The sequence below is a fragment of the Pleurodeles waltl genome, chromosome 3_1 (assembly GCF_031143425.1).
Source record: "Pleurodeles waltl isolate 20211129_DDA chromosome 3_1, aPleWal1.hap1.20221129, whole genome shotgun sequence".
Taxonomy (NCBI): Eukaryota; Metazoa; Chordata; class Amphibia; order Caudata; family Salamandridae; genus Pleurodeles; species Pleurodeles waltl.
This window is the reverse complement of record NC_090440.1, coordinates 1,404,509,183-1,404,532,599: the sequence shown is the minus strand read 5'-3', so window position 1 is coordinate 1,404,532,599 and position 23,417 is coordinate 1,404,509,183.

Genomic DNA, 23,417 nt, shown 5'->3' with positions numbered 1-23,417 from the left:
TAATTTGGCCTAAATACACACAAATCTTCACAATCTTCTGCAAAAGGCATAAGCTAAGCAAGCGCAAAAAACCCTAACCACATACATTATGGCGCCAAGAACAATCCCAACTCATTTAGGCAGGCTCCGAGATCCCTGGAAAGTCATGGTGAACTTAGAAACCCATCATACCTCCAATTTGCATTATCACAGAAAAAACAAATTAAATGATAATTTTCTGTTCTGGGGCCCCCAAGGGCCAAACCGTCGCTCTGCTACCAGAACTGTTAACACGTCCTTTTATGTCAATTTTATACACATTAGGACTCGTTTTAGGCCGATGAATCTTTGGACCCAGTGGTGAGACACCGCAGGACAAGATAACTGATTAATATGTCAAGCAATATATCAATGATATCATCAATATTTATCACCACAACATACTTTACTTTAGATAAAGACATTAATTAAGCTGTCGGCGCAACCATGACCTTTCAGCCATGAATAACCACACCTTTGTTAGAATTTTGTGAATTTTATTCCCTATTGATTACAATCTACTAGTAAAAGGGTCAATCTCAAAACCAAGAAGTAAAGGAACATCGTCACAATATGGCAGCTGTTATAAAACTTCAATAATGCAAAGATCACAAACATAAGGGCATAACATAAGGTGAACATAGACCAGAATACATAGAATATCACGTAAGTCTCAGTTCAGCATAGCACAATGTTAGTCTTGTCTATTTGTATCAGTCAAGTGATCGCCTAGCCTAACCACTAATTAGCATCAGCATGTTGGGCTTCATGCAAAACAATTTAGAACACCAATTTAGAAAACATCTAAACTAAGGTCTCTATTAAAAAATACAGCAGTTGGTACCTAGAAAGGAAAAGCAAAACAGACAAATTACAATAGCATTGTCATAATTACCCTCCTCAGATTAAGTCAGCACACAGGATCAGTCTTCGTCTTCAGGACATCAGTTAGATCGTCGTCAATCTATTTCATCTAAGGGACAGGGGACACTTCCCTCATAAGGAGGAAAATGTAAAAGACAGTCTATGGGTGAGGATGGTTTGTTTTAAGTCTCAAATCACCAAACAGAGGGACAGAGTTTCTGGATGCAATCGATATCATTCCCTACCTAGTTCTCTCGACCCTTCTGTGACATGAGTTTTTATCCCTTTTTCACAATACCTTCCCCCAAAATTCTATTGGATATTCGCTATACCCCACTATCTTTAACCTATCAAATTATACATTAGGTAATCCCAATTGTCACCCCACGATAATTTATAACACTTTGATTGGTCTTCACAATTGACGTCTTCGGAGGTGGCACATCCGGAGGGTGTCATCGCCTTGGCACGTTTCTCAGGTCAAAAGTTCTCTTTTCCATGGTCAAGTGTCCTTGAATACTTTTACTTTTGTTGCAAACTGTATAAAGTCCATTGCAAAAACAGCTAATGTGCGGATGGGAAGAAAACTATTATTGCTACATGAACGAAGAAAAGAACAAATGCTGGGTCATGGCCCTTTACGAGTCAGCACACTTGAAAAACAGAAAATATGCTTTCATATGAGAGTTACACAGCTAAAATCCTCAGCTCACGCTAACTTAAGGCCTATAGGTTTTAATACAAATGCAATCTTCGTAAGTGTTAATATATTCAATTAATCATAGTGCAAGCAATTATTTCTTACAATCGACATTATTTTATGTGCACAGTAGTAACTTCACACTTATAATCATGTTGAAAATACACTAAACAAATAATATTTTATGATCGTTTTTCATATGCAGCATTGTTAGGTATTTATATAAGCATTTCACATCTAATATATGTAATATTTAGGCTACGCTCTCTCAATGTAACACACTTCTAATGAGATGGGCAGGGTTATTTGTCACGTTTGGGAAGAAGTATCAATTCACGAAGTTCTAAATAAGGCCTTTTGTAGTATGCGCCCGAACAGCTGTAAAATATTTTCATTATAAGAGTGGAGCTCTAAGTTTAGTTCAGTTAAAAAAGAATTCTTCAGCATAAAAGTACAAGTTCATCCTACCCTCCTACACTATCTGTACAAAGACTATACATTCTTCTCTGTACCTATATAGTTAGAACCTACAGGAAAAATGTTCATCTATTATGTCAACTTAAAAAAATACTGTAAGTGTGTTCTGAATTGTGTGTTGAAAATTATGTCATATTATTGTCTTCATTGAAGCAGGTACCTCTTAGGAGGAATACCACATTCACAGACCCATTTCTATGTCTTGCTTATCCATGAACATAGCGTAGGAGCCAGAATCTGAGGAAATCTTTCACTGCTGTAGTTTTCTGATGTATGCTGCACTGGACTGGACTGGGGAAGAGAGTGTGAGAGAGAAGGAGTAAGATGCATGTATGTGTGGCTTCGTCACAAGCATCCCGCCTGAACCTGATACTTGGGATGCTGTCAGGGGATGGGACACACTGTTGGAGGCCAACGAGAAGCGTGGGTGGCACACTGACGGGTCACCGCACTACGTGTCGACTCTTACCATGAGGCGGCTGACCAGCTAGTACTGTCGTGCCCCTGCCTCCATCTTGAGGAAAAACTGCTGAAGGACACCAACAGCACCTCCATTCCATCGTATGTTCTTCTTTCTAGGATTACCTATGACGAATCCTGGATTATAATAAAGCCCAAGCCAAGATGGCTGCCTCAGCATATTCCTCTCTTACCTTTCCCCAATTCACAATGGCTTCCTCATAACGTCCCATGTATGTGTCCCTATTTAAGGATGTCTGCCCAGCCACTTCCCTGCATCACAACATTTCGTGCATCCTGCCTAGAGTTCATCGCTACTGCTTTGATTGGGTGATTCTGTCCCAGCAATTTAGTCTTATTCCCAGATATTCTGCCTTGTTTCCTGCTCCTCCATCTGGAACCTTCTAGCTTATCTTTCCTGTGTTTTCCCCCTGACTCCCAACTGCCTTCTGGACGTTTTTTATCTCTGGACTTTTTCCTCCATTGGGATTCTTACTAAAGGGCACTTTCCTGAATGGATATTTCCTGTGTCAGCAGAAACATAGGTATTAGAAGGGCACTTCCTTACTGCTGACAGACCAGAATGGTCAAGACCTGGAGTTCTCTATCAGTCCATGACTGAAGATCCACAAGTAGGCATCTGGTCCTTGACAGTTTGTAAAGTCCATGTTTCAATATCAAAAGAGAACAAATGGACTAGGCCCAGCCAGTCGTTCAGGTGATCCAAATCAACTCTACCCAAGCCATAGTGCAGACAATCCAACAACAAACACAGCGATTGCAACTGTTAAAAGACAAAAATCATGCATTACGACAGGCCCTTTTTGCCAGAATTTCATACATTCCAGCTGTATCTTCTATGACTCAATGCTTTTCCGGGGACCTAAATAGGTCAAGGGAATGTCCGGATTCATTAACTTTTGTTTTGCTTTCCGACCCACACAATTTACTCAAGATTGTGCTAAGGTTGGTTACCTAATTAGTACCTTGTCTGGACCTACATTGGCCTGAGCAACACCTCTAGCAGGCTCTGAAGACTCTAGTCTGTCCGACTATAATTTATTTTTGAATAATTTTTAACAAACGTTTGAGAGGCCTTATCTACAGTTCTCAACAGAAGTGGTATCCAGCAGGGAAGTCAGGGCGTCCTGGCCTATATAAACCACTTCCATCAATTGTTTGCAGAGATTACTTGGATTGAATGTTCCCTGGTCAATCTTTTTTGACGGGTCTGCAGGGGTATATTAAAGATGATGTAATCCACTCTGTCAGATCTGAGTCTTTGTCTGCACTTATGGATCAAGCCTTGTCTATTAAACATCATCTCCAAGAAAAAGATCTGAGAGATGTAGGGCTAAATTCTCCTTGCCCTTGAGTAACAGCCAAATGACTACTAATAGGTCTGAAATACCAACTCAAGACCAGTCTGTCTCTTCTAGGGAGGAACCAGTGCAAGTCTGCATCACTTGCAGGACCCTTACAGGACACAGATGCCAAAATGGTCTGTATATGTATTGTGGGTCTTCTGAACATACGATCCAAGCTGCCCTGTATGTCCTTCGAAGCAGTCAGGAAACACCAGATTCTATTCCCTGTGAAAGGGGAAAGGATGGGAGAATATCTAACTCCTTTCTTCGGCTTTTCAAATGATCCTTATATTTTGTTATTTCATTTGCCAATCTAGTTGAAGTTTCTGACAGTGAAGGAGAGAATCCTCGATAGCAGAGCTGGTTGAGTTGGCTTGGATATCAGATGGGCTCAGAACCATCAGATTTCTCAAGTTTCCAAAGAAGTACCAGAACAAGTACAAGTGGTAGATGGAACACCTTTAACTTCAGGTCCAGTCAAGGAAATGGCAGCTTCATAGTCTATGGGAAGCAGCAAAAAGTAATTCTTTTGACCTAAGTTCAAATACCAAACACACCAAAATGTTGTCAGTTTATTGCTTTACCTGCCATATTTCATACATGAATTGGGAGACTAGAGCCATATCATTATCTTCTCAGTTTTGTAATAAAGGTTGTTACACGTCAGGTGACTATTGGTAAACGTATTTTTTACTGTAATTCCCATTGAAATATCAAGTACAAATGATCTTCTCCAAGGTTTGCTGCCTCGCTATTAAGAATTTGCTGAACTCTTTCAGAAATCTAAAACTATGAACTTACCTCCCCATTGTGAATTTATCTGTGCTATAAATACCAATCCTGGCGGCACAGTTCCTGCTGGATTCATTTATTACCCGTCAGAGACAGAAACAGATGTCCTCAGAACCTATCAAGAAGAAAATCTGGCCTCATCACTCAATCCACCTCTCCTGGAGGTGCCTCTATGTTCTTTCTCCACAAAATATCTAGTGACTTAAGACCTTGCATTGACTATAGGGAACTAAAAATGATTACAATCAAAGATAGTTATTCTTGTCCCTTAATTAAGGATACCCTAGAGTCTGTGCAAGGTTCAAATGTATTTGCTAAGTTGAATCTTCGTGGTGCCTACCATTTTCTTCAGATTAAAAAGCGAGATGAGTGGAAAAATGGCCTTCAGAACAATTACCTTTGACTTAGAGGATCTATCCTGTTTTTTCTTTATCCTAGTTCAAACCTATTGGGCGGATCCTTCTCACCGTCAGTTTGCTCAGCTGCCTCCTGTGTTGGTTGACCAGGAACCTGAGCATGAAGTAGAGGAAATTTGTGATTCCTGCCTGTTTCATAACAGACTCCAATTTTTGATTCACTAGAAAGGAAAACTTCCTAGTGAACTGTATTGGAAGGCTACCTCTTCTGCCCATGCTCCTCTTTTGGTTCTTCACTTTTTTCTGTCTTTTTCCCTCGTAAACCTGGGGTTTTACATGATGGCATTTTGTGCCCTCCCCAAAGCCCCCTGCCCGATCCAGATACTTGGTATCTTGTCGGGCAGGTGGGACATGTTTGCGGAAGAAGACAAGGAGGGTGGGCGACATACCGGCAGGTTATCGCATATCTTGTCGATGCTGACCTGCTGGTGCTGTCATAATCCTGCCTTCATCAGGGGGAATAAAAGATACTGGTGGATGCCATTGGCACCTCCATTTAATCACATCTTCTTCTTTCCAGGATTCCCTAGGAAGAATCCTGGGTTACATTAAAGCCCAAGCCAAGATGGCCACCTCAACCATTTCTTCCCTAACCTTTTCCCAATTCAAGATGGCTTCCTCATAACTTCCTTTGTTTTTGGTACTATATTAGGCCGTCTGTTCAGCCACTTCCTTGCATCGTAACACTTCATGTATCCCGCTCTAGTGTTCATCGCTACTGATTCAATTGAGTTATTCTGTCCCAGCAATTAGTCTTATTCTCAGATGTTCTTCCTTGTTTCCTGCTCCTCTAGATATACTTCCTGTGTTTTCCCCCTGGATTACAAATGCCGTCTAGATTTTTTTTACCCCTGAGCTTTTACTCCACAAGGAGTCTTTCTGGAGGGCACTTTCCTGCTTGGATGTTTGCTTCATTTGCAGCAACGTGGCTAGTAGAAAGGGTCTTCCTTATCGCTGGCAGACCACAACAGCCAAGACCTGGAGTTCTCATCACATGACAGAAGAGCCATAAGTAGCTGGTAGATCCCTGACTGTGTGTGTATGTATTTGTGTCTGTGTGTCTGTGTGTGCATGTGTATACACTGTCATTAATTTGAGTCAGTGGGTTGAGTTGGGGCCCACCAGCAATCATTTTTGGGTCCAGCACTTATTTTTCCTCAAAAGACTTTGATCCAAAGCAAGACAACAAAAAAATACAAAGGGTGGAAAGAAGGAGGAAGAGAAAGGCTTAAAAAGAGTGACATCGGGAGAAATCAGGGATGAAACAGAGCCCACAAAAGTGAGATAAAGGGGCAATGAGTACCTTGTTGAAGATTAAAGAGACATGCAGTGAAATCAAGAAGACTATGCAGACTTGGAATTTCGCCCCCTCAACCTTTGATATCACTGACCACAGGCTTCTGAGCAAAAGCTGGGCCACAGCAAATTTATTTGTATTCATTTACAAATTAAGTAAAAGGTTAAAGAGATACAAACAGGGTCCCAGGAGAGAGAGTGAGAGCAGAGAGGTACACAGAAGAAGAGAAAAGAGATAAGATAAGAAAAGAGGTAAAGAGAAAGAACGAAGAATAAATACACAAAGAAAATGTAGACTGAAAGAAAGAGAGGGGAATGTTCAAATACAGAGAAATAAAGAAAAGATGGTGAAGTAAGGAAGGACAGATGAGAAAAAAACAAACAGAAATGAGCATGCCATAGAGCTCATATATATGCCGCTCATGGGTGATCACATAGAGTATCCAGGTCACAACAGAAGATGAACAACACTTGAAGTACCATGAATAACGTTTTCCAAAGGGACACAAAACTCACAGAAGAAATCATTCCAGCAGGCCATCTCCCTTCAGAATTAGAAATCAAATCTTCACTCCTCTTCTATGGAATGTACATTTAAATTAATCAGCGATGATTAGTTGCACGGTGTCATATTGTTTGCACTTAGAAAACACAAGAATAGCCATTGTGTCATGGTGCTGGAGCAATTGTAGCAGTGGGGATGCTGGTCACTGACATGATTTAAATAAGGTCATAGGAAATGGTAAAACATTTAATTGCTAATTAAAGTGTTAGTGTACTAAATGAGTCAATTCCATTTAGTTAGTGAAGTGGACAAAAAGGGGGCAAATTGTGAAGGTAGCTGCCATGCATTTTGAGGATAATTTTCCCAAATGTATGACTGAGATGTGGTTCGGTATTTTTAATAATCAAAATGGCTGCCTTTTGGAATTAAGCCAGAAGTAATTATCACCTGACAACCATCTACGTTTTAACTCGGGAAATGCAAGGAGAATGTAATTATGTAAAATGAGTATGATGATATCAGCCTGTTTCTTGGTTGTTGTGCTTTGCCTCTGTAATCACTAGCATTCCCCATTACAAAAACATCCTCACTGCAAATGCGCATCTAAAAAATGAATTGATTAAGACTGAGGGGTGGTTTGGAAATAATGGGGCTTGCAAAGGAGTCGCCCTTCACTTTCTTTTTGTAAGGGAATCTTTCAAATCAAAGATGTGTCAAAATAAGTGGTGTGGAGTTTCTCTACCTTGCCACCAACAGCATGGAGATGATTTTTATAATTCTGTTAATATAGGCGCGTCAATATATCAGGCAACACTATCATGTCCATCTCCATCTGATATCAACCTGAAGACGTAATTTAGTATTTGACCATTTCTAAAATTGCTACTGGTTCACTCTTCCTCTCCAGTACAAACATTTTTCATTCTTATCTCATTTGTGCAATCTCAGAAACTGATGCATCCTAAAACACTGAGTCACAGATGCACCCTCCCCCCCCCCACTCCCAATACTATGGCAGGATATGGTGCTAATTTTGACCACCAAGCTAATTTGGAAGGTACAGAAAAAAACGAAAATAATGTTTTTAGTCTACTTTGTCTCCTGATAGAGGGTCTGTTTTGGGGTAAAAGTGAGGCATGATGCAAAATTTCATAATTACTCTTACTGTGTGTTTTAGGCAGTCTTAGGCATTTGTTAACAGCATTTTCTTGGTGTTAACAAAGCATGGTTATCTTAATGGGGCAGATTTAAATTGTCCTTGGGCTTCCTTGCGCCACATTAACGTCATTTTTTTACACTAATGTGGCATTAGGAAGGCATCTCTGCCACATTATATTTACAGAGTAGCGCAATGCTAGCATTGCGCCACTTTGCAACCCCTTGCATCACTTTATGCCTTCACCAGGCATAATGTATACAAAGGGGGCATTCATCCACAGGGAGGCTGCAAAAAATGGGGCAGTGAAATCTACAATATTTCACAGCGTCATTTTTTCCATCATTTTTAATGCCTGCACATTACAGGTGTTAAAAAGACAGGCCCATAGTAATCTATGGGCCGCCCCAGTGCTTTGGTGGACTATGGACTAGCGCCATAATTCATGACGCGAATCCAGCAAAACACCACAATAGTGTCATTAATTCTGATGCCATTGTGCTAATGTGCTGAATTGAAATCTTGTAGATTTCACTAGTCTATTTTCACGGGCCTCCTAATGCCGGAACGCCCCCTTGCATACAGTGTGCCTGACGCAGGGATAAAGTGGCACAAGGGGTCACAAAGTGATGCAATGCATGCATTGCGTCACTTTGTTAATATGGCCTCTTGGAGCCACATTAAAGTAAATATAATTAGGCTAATGTGGCCCAAGGAGGTGCTAGGGCCTTATAAATCTGGCCCTTAGTGCTTGCAGTCTGTCACTTGGTCACATGACTGAGTGTAGGTGACAGTTGCCTTTGTACTTTCCTCCTAGAAAGCCACACATAGTAGAGAGCTTAGGCATGCCTGGATGGGCCATCACTGGCAAGATGGGAGGGCAGAGCTGGGCAAAGCCATACTTACAATAGAATAGGCTGTGTCCTACCTCCAACCAAAGGGCTATGTATGTTTGTCGTTAGTCTGGAGCCACACAAGGGAGGGCAGGGAAACCTGTGTATTTTAAAAGGAAAACTCTAAAAGCTTCTCCCACTTCAAAGGAAGGCTCAGATATAAATATTGGACCTTAGACACCAACTCTTATGTACACAGCTGGACCTGTGGAACCTCTGCCAGGAAGAAAGACTGCTGTGCTTCTGAAACAACTGTCACTCTGCACGACTGCTTCTCTGAAGGACTGCTGCCCTGCTGTGCTGGCCTGCTGTCCTCTTGCCTTGGTGAAAAGGACTGGATCTACATTTGTTGAACCTAGGACCCCAAAAGACACTCCCAGGGCTAGGCGGCTGACCTGCTGACTAGAACCCGAGGGACAGAATGCTCAAACAAGCTTGAACCAGCACCTGGACTTTGCCATTTGTGAGTTCTACTATGCCAAATGGTGCCACCCCAGTCCTGGACCCTTGTAAGTGGGCCTAGATGTGCTCTGCCAACCTACCTTTGAATCCAGAAGAACTGACATATCTCCACTGCGAGGAGGATACTCTCAGTGCAAAGACGCTGCATTACCTCATAGCCTGCATCGGAAATGCTGCTTTGCAACGCTTCCCTGATGCAGGCTCTCACAATGCAAATCTATTGTTGATGGCAGCCTTGACAACAACATAGTTTCCTGCATTGCAGCCTCGCAGTTCCTCGGAAACGACGCATTGTCTAAACTATGTGAGGCATCAACTCACCACCGGACTCTGCATCACAAGCCCTCATTGACAGGATCCTCAACAACGACGCAGGACCTTGCATCTCAGCTTTGCAGCTCCTTGGAACCAAAACATCACCTCTGCTGTATGAAGCATCCTCAATGTGGGACAACACAACACGCCACAACCAAGATTCAAGGAACCCTTGTTCAGTGGACCTAACTGAGCTCCTGTAGACTTGTGACTTTGTCCTGGTCTAGCGCAACCAGACATCCACAGTTAGAGCTTAATGCTTTTTGGCTCTGTTTTCACTGATATCTTTAAACTTGCGTATCTCTTGTTCTACTGATTGTTTTTTGCTGTTTTGGTCCTGTTTTATGTTTAAATGTTTACTCTATTTTTCTAAATCGTTGTGGAATTTTCCTTGTGTTATGTGTTCACTTTATTATAGCCTTAGAACCCACCATAGCGGGCTCTACCAGCTATTAAAGGCCCGCTCCCGCGTTAAATGCCCGAGCCGAAGGCGAGGGCATTTAACAAGGGAAAGGGCCTTTAATAGCCGGTAGAGCCCGCTACGGCGGGTTCTAAGGCTATTAGAACATTCTGCCACTCAGGGCAGAATGTTCTATTAAAAAAAACAAATTGCTCACGGAGCCCGAGGGGATTAAAATCCCCTCGGGCTCCGTCAGGCTTTGTTCACAGCTGTTGCTGTGAACAAAGCGAACATTGGAATGTTGGCGCTGCGGGCTTTTACTGGCCAGTAAAAGCCCGCAGCACTCCATTGTTTTCAATGGAGCTGCCAACGTTCGAATGTTCTAATACTGCTTAAAGTAATGCATAAATACTTTATACACACCCTCCAAGTTAAGCCTGATTGCTCTGTGCCAAGCTACTGGAGGGTTGAGCACAGGCTAATGTAGGGTTTACTCGTGCCTCACCCTACCAAGGATTGTGGTTTCTGCTTGAGTAGGGTTTCATCCCTTCTCAGCCAGTAACCCAATTTGTCACTGTGCCCCATTTTTCCCTGTGTGATGCTTGGTAGATTTGGGATTCTATGTACTTTAACACTGCTGAACAGAAGAAAAGAGCTTAAACTTCACTCCTTGTGTGATTGGGCCTAGTGCCAGTTGAAGGAACGAATCAAACTGAGGTCAATAGGTGTACCCGTTCTAGGGCTACCATTAATCTTGGTTTGATCAAATTTCTGTCCAGGGCACTAGCCCCAGTCACACATTTTAATTTCCGGAAGAAGTGGGGTAGTACTGGGTGGTAGGAATTTTGTGGGTTCCTGCAGATGCTGGAAGTTTCCATCACAAAAGTGTAAGGAAAATACATGATTTCAGGAAAAGTTTGAGGTTTACAATGCATTACGGTTAAAGCAAACTCATGGGATTCAAGCAAGTCACCCCATCCTGGATTGCCCTAGGTGTCTGTTTCTTAAAAATGTGCATGTTTGCTAGGTTTCCCTATGTGCCAACTGAACTAGGGCCCAAAATATACAACTACCCACTTTGCAAAAATTGGGTCAGTTTTGAGTGGAAAAATGTGATGTATCCATGATGCGTTTTGGGTAATTCTCTGTCTCAGATACTAGGCCTACCCACACAAGTGAGGTACCATTTCTGTTGGAAGACTTAGGGGAATGCTGGGTGGAAAGACATTTGTGGCTCCCCACAGATTCCAGAACTTTCCATCACAGAAATTTGAGGAAATTTTGTTTTTTCAATCAGTGTTTGAGGATTGCAAGGGAGTCTAGGTAAAACAACCTGATAAAAGCCATGCCACTCATTCCATCCTAGATCCCCCTTAGAGTTTAGTTTAAAAAAATGTACAGGTGTGCTACGTTTCCCTAATCCCAGCTTAGCTAGGGCCCAACATCCACAGCTACCCACTTTACAAAAAAACGGGTCAGTTTTCAGTGCAAAAATATTATACAACCATGTTGAGGTTTGGGCCATTTCCTGTTGCAGGCACTAGGCCTTCCTGCACAAGAGAGGAACCATTTTCATCAGAAGACATGTGGAAGCATTGACTAATAGGCTATTTGTCACCAATTCGATTTTGTTGCATTTGTGTCTTTCAAATTTAAGATAGTATGTAAGAAAGGAGAAAGTTTGAATAATACCCGGTAAATCATATTCTTCTACGGGTACTCACAAATTCAGAGATGTACAAGTAACCACTGCTCCTAGATTCCATATCTTGTGCCCATTTTAAAAATACATAGGTTACCTTGATACCTATTTTTCATTTTACATATTTTTTCGTATGAATTGGCCTACACTCAGTACACAATGAAAAACCATTGTACAGTGTAGCTCATTGTTGGCTCTGGGCACCTTGGGTTCTTGGAGAACCTATAAACCTACATATCCCTACAATGAAAAGATCTTGCTTTTGTGTATCGGCCAATGTGACGAAGAGTTACAGATGAAAACATTGTCACAAATTCACTTAGGGCCTGAATTAGATCGTGGTGGAATTTGTTGCGCTGTCATTTTTTTGTCAGATAATCCATCTGCCGACTAGGTGGTACTCCCACTTTATTTAAATGTTGGAGTGCCCATTGACGGAAGTCCATCAGTGAACTGCTATCACCGCCAGAACTTTACACCTGCATCAATTGTGCCATAGGCAAAAGCGGCTAGCGGGGGGACTACACCCAATGACAATGTGCCTTCCCGCTGATGTAACTGAAACTGCTAAATCTCCACACCTGAGCTGGCAGATTGGAAGGGATGCAAACTCAAAACATACCTTTTTTATTCTTTTAATTTTCTTTGCTGCCATAGACCTGATCGTACAAGTCCTGCCTTTGCTGCTGATACTGGACCGTGACGCAAATCAACCCCGTCATTGCTCGAATCAAATGTAAGTGACTTTTTTTTAACTGTTACCATCAAAATTGTCTGTTTACATTAACTCTGGACTCAAGCATTTGAATACATATGTACAAGAAATAGTATTAGAATGTTCAATGTATACCTGTGTAATGTGGTACCTTAAGACATTTAAAGAAACACACCTGTATATTTTATATTTACCTTTATGAATTTTGTCCAAGCTGCCTTCATGCTAATGGACACCTACACAAACTTTCACATTAATCCCAAATAAAAACTGTATCCATACAGGTGTGTTTAATCAGTTTTCCTAAAATATCAAATCAGATACACATGCATTATACGCTATTTGAACAACATCATTCCAATAAAATGTAGCAATTGCACTACACAATGCAACAAATGGGTTTTCAAGAAATGTACATGCAGTGTCATGTCTAAACATAAAACATTTCATATATGCATTAATGTACATTTCCCCTTCTCTAGTGCATTTTCTGTATACCATTAAATGACAACATAGAACTACACTTATCTTTAAAGTTTTCTCATGTTCAATGCTTACGTGTTTGTTTGTAACACTTATCATTTAATAAACACACCTGTATCAACAAATACAAATAAATTAACAATGTTTAATTTTGGTGTAAGTTTCATTATCATGATGAATGCTTGCACCAAAATTACCATGTCCATAACAAATCTTCATCACTAGTGTATGCACTGTACAAATGTGTCAAAAATAAAAACCTGTTTTGTTTACTGTCATAAATGAGTTTTAGTTTGTTACTAACATTTTCATAAATAAATAACATTGTCATCAATCATTTTTTTGTAACTAATAAATAACGTCAGGACAACATTTGTGAAAATAAAAGTTTTTATTTTTTAATACGATCCTTCTTTCAATGTCATGTTTTTATGAAGAAATCATAAAAATCAAATACAGGATCCACCTCAGCAATTTTTGGTCTTAATCCCAAGACCTTGCCTCCTAATTACATTGCCAAGGAACAACCTCCTCCAGAAGGGGCATCTAGTGGGCACAGAGCAGGCACCTCAAGGATTCTTCTTGGGAAGGGTGGGTTTGGGTTTCACAGGGGCCACTGACAGATAAGAAGTGAAATCTGGTGGAAGAGAAGGGGCAGAAGGGGTTGAGAAGGAGTCGATTTGGAAGGTAGAGGCAGCTTAAAGCGGTGATGTGCGCATATCTGTTTGTTTTGCAGGTGCATGTGGGTCTTGTTATGTGGTGTATATTTGGGTGTGTGTTTCTTGGAAGCTGTGTGGTGTTTAGGTGAGTGTGTGCATTTGCATTTCATGGGGGTTGTTGTAGATGTGCTTTTCTGTCATTGTGTATGTTTGGATGAGTGTGCTGTTGATGTGGTTGGTGTGGTTGTTGTGCTTGTGTCTGTATGTGCTGTAGATGCCTGTGCGTCTGTTGTATGTTTGGATGTGTGTGGTTTTGTAGGTGTTTTGTATTTGTGTGACTGTGTGTGTGTGTGTGTGGGTTTGGGTTGTGTTGTTTTGTGTGTAGGTGTGCATGTGTGTGACAGGGTCTGTTTGGATGAGTGTGCTATTGTGGTGGACGTTGTGGGCGTGGTGCTTGTGGGTGTGTGGATATTTGTGGGTGTGCTTCTCATTGTGGTGATCATGGGTGTGCTAATGATCGTTTGTGTGATGGTGGCTGTGGTGGTGGTGAGTGTTGTGGTTGTGGATGTGGTGGTGGTGCTTGTGGATGTAGTGGTGGATGTTGTAGTTATAGTGGTGGGTATGGTGCCTGTGGATGCAGTATCAGTAGTGTGTGTATGTTGGTTGGGTAAATGTTTGTGTTTCTTGTTGTGTTTGTGTTTTTATGTGGGTGTGCTACTTGTGTCTGTTGGAGTGGGTGCATGCAAAGAAGTGAGTGTTTTTTAAGGGCATTTTTGACCAACTGGGGAGGAGCAAGAGGGAGGGTGAGATGGGAATCTGGGTGGTGGACAAGGATGCAGGTTTTAAAGCTCCTGTCGGGCCTGCCACCACGAGGGGCTGGTCGCTTGTGGAGGGCTCCAAAGAAGATGACAAGCTGGTAGCCTCCGTACCAGTACCCCCACCTTCGTGGGCCATGTCCCCTTCACCTGCTCCAGATGATACTGAAAAGACAGATATATCATTGTTATTTAATCTGCCTAAAGAAAAATGATCATGATTTTTTGTGTAAAACATTTCCTAATTTTCATAGTTCACCAGCTTCAAGCCTTTCAAACTTACCCCATAGAAATAGGGAACATCTTATGGACCCCTTTGCTCACAGGTTTGCAATTTACCATTATTACTCCCATTTCATTTTTGATAATTTCTCTTAAACATTTCACATTTCCCCTGGAATTGTTTAACACCTCTGAATGCTACAGTTTTGTGTTTTTGAATAGTGAACTCATGTCACAAAAATAAATATGTAGCAAATAACCTTTGTACCATGTACATTGTTTATCTACAAAAGTCCCTTTCAAAAACTCTTTTTCATCGATATTGATTTATCATCTGGACATAACAAAGGACACAAAATGTTTTTTTGGGTATGTGTTACTCTCTCACCAGTGCGTACAAATTCCTGTCTGTTTCATTTAATAATGTTTGCCTAACAAATTAATGTTTGTAAAACTATACTGGCTTACATGCACATTTGTGAAAAAATAAGGCTTCATGCTGGTCTGCAACTGTGAACATAAACTGACTTGATTTTTGAAGTGAAAACATATTTTTTCATGTTCACAGTCGTTTTGAATCACACGTTCAGTATTGTTTGTTTACTATATCAACTCACCAATGTGAAGTTTGGAACATCCACGGTATCATAAGTGCATTGTATGCACTGTCACCCTTAATAGGGCCAGTATAACCTCCTTACAATTGTGATGGAGAATCACACCTGACACAGTCATGAATTGTAGCCTGTATGGTACAACGGTCGCTCATAACATAGCCAAAATCCAGGTACATCTTATTTCTTAGGCAGGCATGTGTCCGCTCAAAACAGTCCTTTGGTAGTGATATGAAATCTAGTGGAAACAGTTTCCACAAAGCAAAACACAAAGCACACCATCATACGTAACACCTTCCAGAACTCTTCTTGTGCGTTTGACGTGTCAATCTTTATGTTGATGCCATAAAATCTTAACTGTCCATCAAGCTTTGAATAGGCCATCACAACTATGCAGACCATTAGGGTGCAGCACACGTGCTTCCCACATAAGGAGGCTGACCGAGCTGGACTTCTGATGACTTCCTGGTCTAGCGTTGTAGATCCTCCCCCCCACTTACCCCAGTGAATGCTGCACCACTTATAGACCCCTACGGTCCGTTCCTTCTTGGCGATGGCCTTCCATATGGCCTTTTTCAAATGGGCGTTGACCTGTATAGATAAAAAAAAAAGACAAAATGCTTTGTGAGGTTTTGTTTGTTTGTATTGATGTAATATAATTTTGATAAATCCCTCACAGGCATTTCTAAAAAGTCTGCACAGCATATTTTTTAAAATTAATTATTTACTTTAAACTGCAAATTTGTAGTGACCTGTTGATCATTCTCTTCACTTTTCATGTCCTTATTCTAAAAATCCACTTTACATTTGTCTCATTTCAATATATGGCTTTATTTTTCACAGTGTCTACTGGCCACTTGAAGTAAAGGATATGCAGGTTGTAAATGGACAAATTTGAAATGTTAGTAAAATTAAATTAAAAATTACCTTAATCATCAAGATAACTTTTCATTTCAATGTGCAGACATTTACAAATCTTGTTAGACATCATTTTGCTCACAGCCAAAATATTGAGTTGACTGCACTTCATTCATTCAGTAACTAAAAGGGTCAATTTAGCCTGTGTTAAAAAAGAAAGTTAGTTAGAAATACATTTTTCTTTCAAACATGTACCTGTTCCTCTGGCATCCCATACAGCTGGCAGTACAGGTACAGGACTTTTGTGGTCAGCAATTCCAACTCCTCTGCTGAGAAGTTAGGGGCCCTGTCACTTGCTTTGCCAGGCATTTGGCTTCCAAAGGATGGTAGCAGAACCAAACGTGGCGGAGGTGTTATTTACTGCAGTGTTAGGAGGCAAGAGAGTTATATTTGTAACACTGCATACATGTACATGACGTACACAATTGTCAACACAGACATCCATTGGCTTTCGTACGTTGCGTCATATACTTTGTCATATACTTAGCCTATGGATGTGTCTGTCGTGGAGTTTTACACCCACTACATGGTCAACTTTTGCCGACAGCCATTAGATTGCAAATGTCCTGACGGCTGGGTCAGGCAGCCACAATTTTATAACTTGAAACAGTGTATTTTTAAATGTTAAGTGCGTCACCACTACTCAAAATGGTGGATAGTTTGTTTACATATACAAAATGTGAACGTTACTGGTTTAAAAAAAAGTTTAAATCGTATAATGTAATGTGTTACTGTGATTAAATGCGATAGCAGTGCCGTTTATTTTATATTTCAGTTGACTGAATTTTAATTAAAACAAAATCAAAAAAATATTGTGTAAATAATGCATTTAAATGTATTATTTACTCATTATCTTTTTAAAATATTAGGCATGAAAAAATTGTTTTTTTAATTTAGAACATTACAACATCACAAAAAAAAATTCTGTGCATATTTGTCACAAAAACATATGGAATTTTACAGAGATGTGAGTTGTGTGTTGAATATCTAAGAAAATGTTGGACATTTCAAGAGATGTTGCTCTTTTTTCTTTAATGCAGACACAAGAACACAGGGAGATGAAGAAGACAACAGCCTCACCTGTTTAAATGATTTGAAGACTTTACCACCATGAAAGAATGGGATTTTATCAAAACATTCAGATTGTATAGGCAAACTGTTATTGATTTATACAATCAGCTGGAGCCAGATCTTCTGCCTCACAATAGGAATCCCACAGGAATGAAACCAATAGTCAAAACCACAGTATCCTACCAATACAGTGTGAGAGTATCTGGTGGCATACCACTATCAACTTTCAGTGGTGTGCTATAAGAACTTCTCCTTCAAAGATGAGACATATCAACAGCTTCATCTAGTTTCCACAAAAGTAGGATTTTGACAATTAAAGGGAGATTTTTATGCTTTGGGTGACATACCACATGTGGTTGAAACACTTGATGCACACATATTGCCTAAGTGCCACTACACAACAGATAACAGGCCTGCCTCAACTTCCAATCAATGTGCAAGTTGTCTGCTTACCTGATTTGTACATTTCAAGCATGTGTGCCTGTTTCCCAGGATCAACACATGATTCCTTTGTACTATAGGACAGCAGCATACCACTGCAAATGTCACAACTTGAACCTGAGAGGGCTTCACTTGTTGGTAAATACAATCTGTCATTATAATTATTTTATTTATTTCTAGTTTAGAAATCTACAATGGGATTAGATATTTTTGCTCAATACATTTTTATTTCATATAGGAGACTCAGATTGTCCTAACCAACCAGGCTTGTTAGCATGCTGAGGAAACCAACAACACCAGGGGAAGTCAGCCTCAGTGAGGCCCATAGAAGAACAAAATGGCTAGTTGAATGGGCTTTTGGGTTCCTAAAGTCCAGATTTCACTGTCTGGATAAGACTGGTGGAGCCCTCCTCTACTCATCCGATAAGGTGTGCAAAATCACTGTGGCCTGCTGCATATTGCACAACATAGCCCTGCAATGGAACATCCCATACATTGCAGAGGATGGAAGCCATGAAGAGCTACTAGGTGGGGATGTTGAAATGCCAAATGAAGATGATAGTTGTGACAAGAAAGTAACTGATGTATGTCAAGATGTTATTGACAACTTTCTTACATGAGTGTAAGGATATCTTTACAAAACGTTACATTCAATGTCCAAACAAGTTGTAACATAAAGAGTACATCAGTCGGTGCTGGACATTTATTAGGGATGTGTAGTTCAGGAAATTCCAGGGTAAAACTGTTCGTTGAGCAAAGGTCTGACACATGGACTACTGGGTTCAATTGCATTGTTTATTTTTGATTGTGCTAAGTAAACGTGTCCTCATTATTTGTTACTTATAATTTGTCTATTTTGTAATTTAAAGTCATTACTTCTTTCTTCTGGTTCTGTTTTAGGATCCTTCACCATGGCATCTTCATTTGGACATTTCAAAAATGTGACATTTGTTGGTATATGCTACTGTTGCAAAGAACAAAGGGAACGTGGGTTGATCCTGTGAACACACACACACACTTTGGAGGTACATATCTTGTACAAAGACAACTTGCACAGTGATTGAACAGATGGTTTCGAGATTGTATTAGAATTATTTTCTGTTGAATGTTGCCACCAAGGCAAACTATGCAGCTTAAGTTGCTCTGACCACATGTGTAAGTTGACCTATAAAATACTCATGTCCCTTCACATTTGCAAAATCCTCATTTTTGTGTTAAATGTATAATGCTGTTGATGTGTCTTATCATTGTAGAAATAACGTTTTAGAGCACACCACTTAAGGTTGGTTGTGACACACGACCAGATACTACCACAGTGTATTGAAAGGATCCTGTGATCACATAATTGTGTACTGACATGATTTTGATTATTGGTGTTATTGATGTGGCATTCTTATTTGAGGCAGGAGGTCTGGCTCCAGCTGATGGCATGAATCAATAATAGTTTGCCTTTTGGATCTGATTTTCATGATTATATTCCATTCTACCAGGGTGTAAAAAAAAAATGGCACAGACTACCTATAGTATGCATGGGTGCAAAATGTATTTTTTATTTGACAAATAATTCCTACTCTTAAAGATATGAAAGAAATACACTAAGATTTTTTGTATTTGTTATCATTTAAATTTTTGTGTAAATGGGAGAAATACCACCTAACTGTAACACATTTTTTGGCTAAAGTGATTTTGATTATTTGCATTTTGAAAATAATGATGGAAGGAAGAAATAAAAAAGTAAATACCACAAGAAATACAACACCAGTCTTTGATTTTGTAGTTTTATAATTTATTTTACAAACACAAATGAACAGATAACAGATGGAAACAAAATAACAAAAGAAAGAAAACAGTCAACCATGGTGAATGTAACACTAATTTTAGAGCCACAATTGTTTAAGTCCATTGTACAATATACAGCTGGCATCAAAAAGGTAAATGTGTCCAGAATATAGTCCACAGAGTGAATGGCAGTCACACACTGGAGGAAATTATGTTGTCGTTGGTGGAGGTTTTGCCATTCTCTTACCATTCTATCCTGGTGGTCTAGAGGAACGTCCCCTCCTGGGGTGAGGGGGGGCACAGTTGCAGGGACTGAGGTTGTTTCAGGTGCTTCTCCTTGAAGCAAGGTCTCCCTTTATGTGGCTGATGCAGGTGTATGAGGCTGATATGATGTATGGCTACAGGCAGAGGTAGATGTTGCTGTGAAAGCCCTGCACATATGGTGGCAAATGTTAAACAGCATCCTAGTCAGGGAGCTCCAATTTGAGTTTAGAATCTGCACCTCTACATTGTGCTCCCTCTTTAACTGCTTAATGTCCTGGAGCTCTGTAAGGACCTGGCCCATCATGTCTTGGGACTGATGTAGGGATCCCAAAACATAGTCAATGGTGGCCTGGGTGATAGTGTACCCAGTGGCCTCACTTTGTTGGCCAACAAATTACCTCCCACATATCCTATCCCCACTACCCTGTGCCCTTGAGCCAGTGTGCCCCATCCTACTGGGTCCAGGCTGAAATGGAGGTGGTAGTGGTGGTGGTGTTGGCTCAACAACTGTCAGAACTGGTATGGCACAAGATTGAGGTGATGTTCCTTTGGAAACAGGAAGTGGAGGTGTCTATTGGTTCAGGTGTTGTAACAGCTGGTGGGGAGGTATAGGTGTAGGCCGAGTGACACTCACTGGAGCTGTCTGCCCAGAGAGACCAGATGGACCAAGCTGCTCCACATGATCTGGTCTTGCAGGAGTGAAATCCACAGCGAAGGCTTGATTATGGGCTGGAGTGGAGGTATCCTCAGTTGCAGATGGTTGTCCACATACTCTGGGTGTAGGGCCTAATGCGAAATATGAGAAAACAAATGGTAAAAGTCTGTATTATGCATCAAGTGTGTTTTGGACTGCAAATGAAGCAACCTCAAATAAATATTATCATTAATAGCATGATTAGGCCTTTCAGTGGTCTACCCATTAAACATTACACACATTCAAACTACAAAAAGGCAGGTGAAGAGATGTCCTGAAAAGAAAAAGATTATTTAGGAAGTGTACAGAATATATACCACACATTCAACCTGGCTCAGGAGAGAAGGGAAACAAGAAGTAAACCATTACAAGGCCTAGCAAGCTAAAAATGAGAGTATCATACAACTTATTAGGATTAATGGCATTGGTTCTCATATGAACTTTGTGGAGTAAATTTATTATCCTTAAAACTTATAATCTGCATACAACATAACATGAAATAAATGCTTTAAGTCAACACACTTTGATTTATGAAACTAATTACATCAATTCAGTGAAATAACATGAAAGTGACAACATACAAAATGGCATTAAATAATAAAAAATGTATTCAAGCATAAAATGGAGTTTGAGAAATGCCTCAGGTTTTAACATATGCAGATATATTGAGGAAAAGAGAGAATCACCAACACCATATTGCAAACATATTTTCCATACAAAAACAAGGGTTCATGGTATTTGTAGTCCTTTCAATTTGACATTGCCAACACTTGGAAAGTTGTCAGTTGAACATTCCTAGTAGTAAAATATATAAGGTGAAGATGCACACATAATTACTAAATTATGACATGTGAAACCATACCTTCATGGTGTAATAGATAGAGTTCTGAACCAGTTATCTTAACTATGACAAAATACACTCAAACAAACCAACAAACAAATACAAGAAATTATCAATGAAGGGTAACACACATATTTACCACACACATATTGCTCAGCAGTAAAAGGAGTGATGGCACAATAATGCTTCTAATTTGATGATGACAATAGATTTGCGATTTTTAAAATTGTGTTTACATGTTTTGCAAAGGTACAAAACGCAAAATCAGCAGCTAACTTAAGAGCAAAACCAAAAGTGTAACTTACCAGTCCCCACTCCACCAGGGATTCATGAAAACCCTTCAGGATTTTAGATCTGCAAGACCTTCTTCTCCAAGGGAAATAGTTATAATGGAGAGCTAAGAGAACCACCACCAGTCCTCTGGGCCTCTAGATGAGGCATGGAGACCCGGGAACTCACTATCCCCGGAGACCCGGGAACTCACTATCCTAATTTTCTCCTATGTGTGCAGGCTGTTGGCTACAGCATTCACTCTGTCAACTATTCTGGACCACATTTGCCTTTTCTGAGATATATTGGTATTTTGTACTTGGACTCCAAACAATTGTGGCTCTACTTTCATGATTTCATCCACCATGACTGATAATTCACCCTGTGTAAAACAAGGATTTCTCCTCCCTGCTATTATGAGTAAATAAAATTTAATGTAATGGAGGACTGGCAAGTTAACGAAAAATATAAAAAACTGAAAAATTAACAGAGGGAGGACAAAGGAAATAACCTTATTTCTTTGTGGCAAATTCAGCTGGAAAATGGTGTTGTGCAATCAAATGGCTAAGGATTAGGGTCTAAAATGGAGTGTGTTTATAGTGTGGAATGCAGGTGCTCACAATTAGCCAAGAGAAATCAGGGTGTGTGCTGCTAGCAGCCATAGTACAATGTGGAACAGGTCCCGCAACAAACTCCTGTAGTCAGGAACCCACTGTTAATACAACACCAGCTCAATAGTGAAATTTAAATATGCTCAGGGCAAACCCACCACCCTGACGGCAATGGAGTAATGTTGGCCAGCATAGGAGTTTGCTGCGTTGGCAGCAGCAAACCGCTTTCTCAATGGACTTCATTCTGTCGATGAGGACAGAGGTTCAGCCTCCATACATCTAAATATGGCAGTCAGAACTCGGTCAGCTTGATGGAATACTTGTAACTGCCACCACGTAATAGGACCCTTAATTTAATTTGGAAAGCCTTGAGGGATCTACACACATGACCCCTTGCTGAATTTGAAATGTAGTCCACGTTTCAGAAATATATAACTTTCCTTGATCACCCATGAGTTTCACACGGGTTTCCACCCCAAACCAGAAGTAGGTTGATTGCACAAAAAATTGAAAAATGGGCTACCTCTTTGATAAATGCCAAAACAGTGGTAAAAAAGAGGTGTTTTGATTCAGCTCTGTGTTTCCTGAAAGCTGGGAAGATGGTGACCTTAGCACGAAAAACCATTCATTGACACTGTCATCCAGACCACTTTTTATCTATTTTTCCTAAGAGAACTCAAAACCTAGCTATATTTTAGCTACTTTCAAGGTCTCTTCGAGGGGAGTCCCCAAACCCTGAATAACTTTAGAATCACCAGAATGTTGGGAAAAAAGGACACAAATATGTCTTGGACACATTTTGTGGCCATAAAGTTATGGAAGCCTAAGCACAGACTACCCCAAATAGCCAAAAAAAAGGTCAGCATTGGAGGGGAAAGAAAGGCAGCAGTTAAGTGGTTAACAGCTCATTGATGAGGGCTTAGACCAACCTGTTGTTTTCATCTCTAGAAGGTTACTTCCCAGGAAATAGAGGTTGCCCAGAGGAGCACTTTTGAAAGAGTGGCTTTGGCTGTGGTCTGGGTACTGAAGTAACTGGGACTCACTTCAAGATTTAGTCAGCCAACAGTCCCCTCACGTGTCTAATGCAACTGAGGGGTGAGAATCTACAATTGTTGAAGTGGGCTATCTCTCTACAGGGACGGGCCTTTATGGTGGATCATACACCTGGGTCAGAGCACACAAGTGCTGATGATCTCTC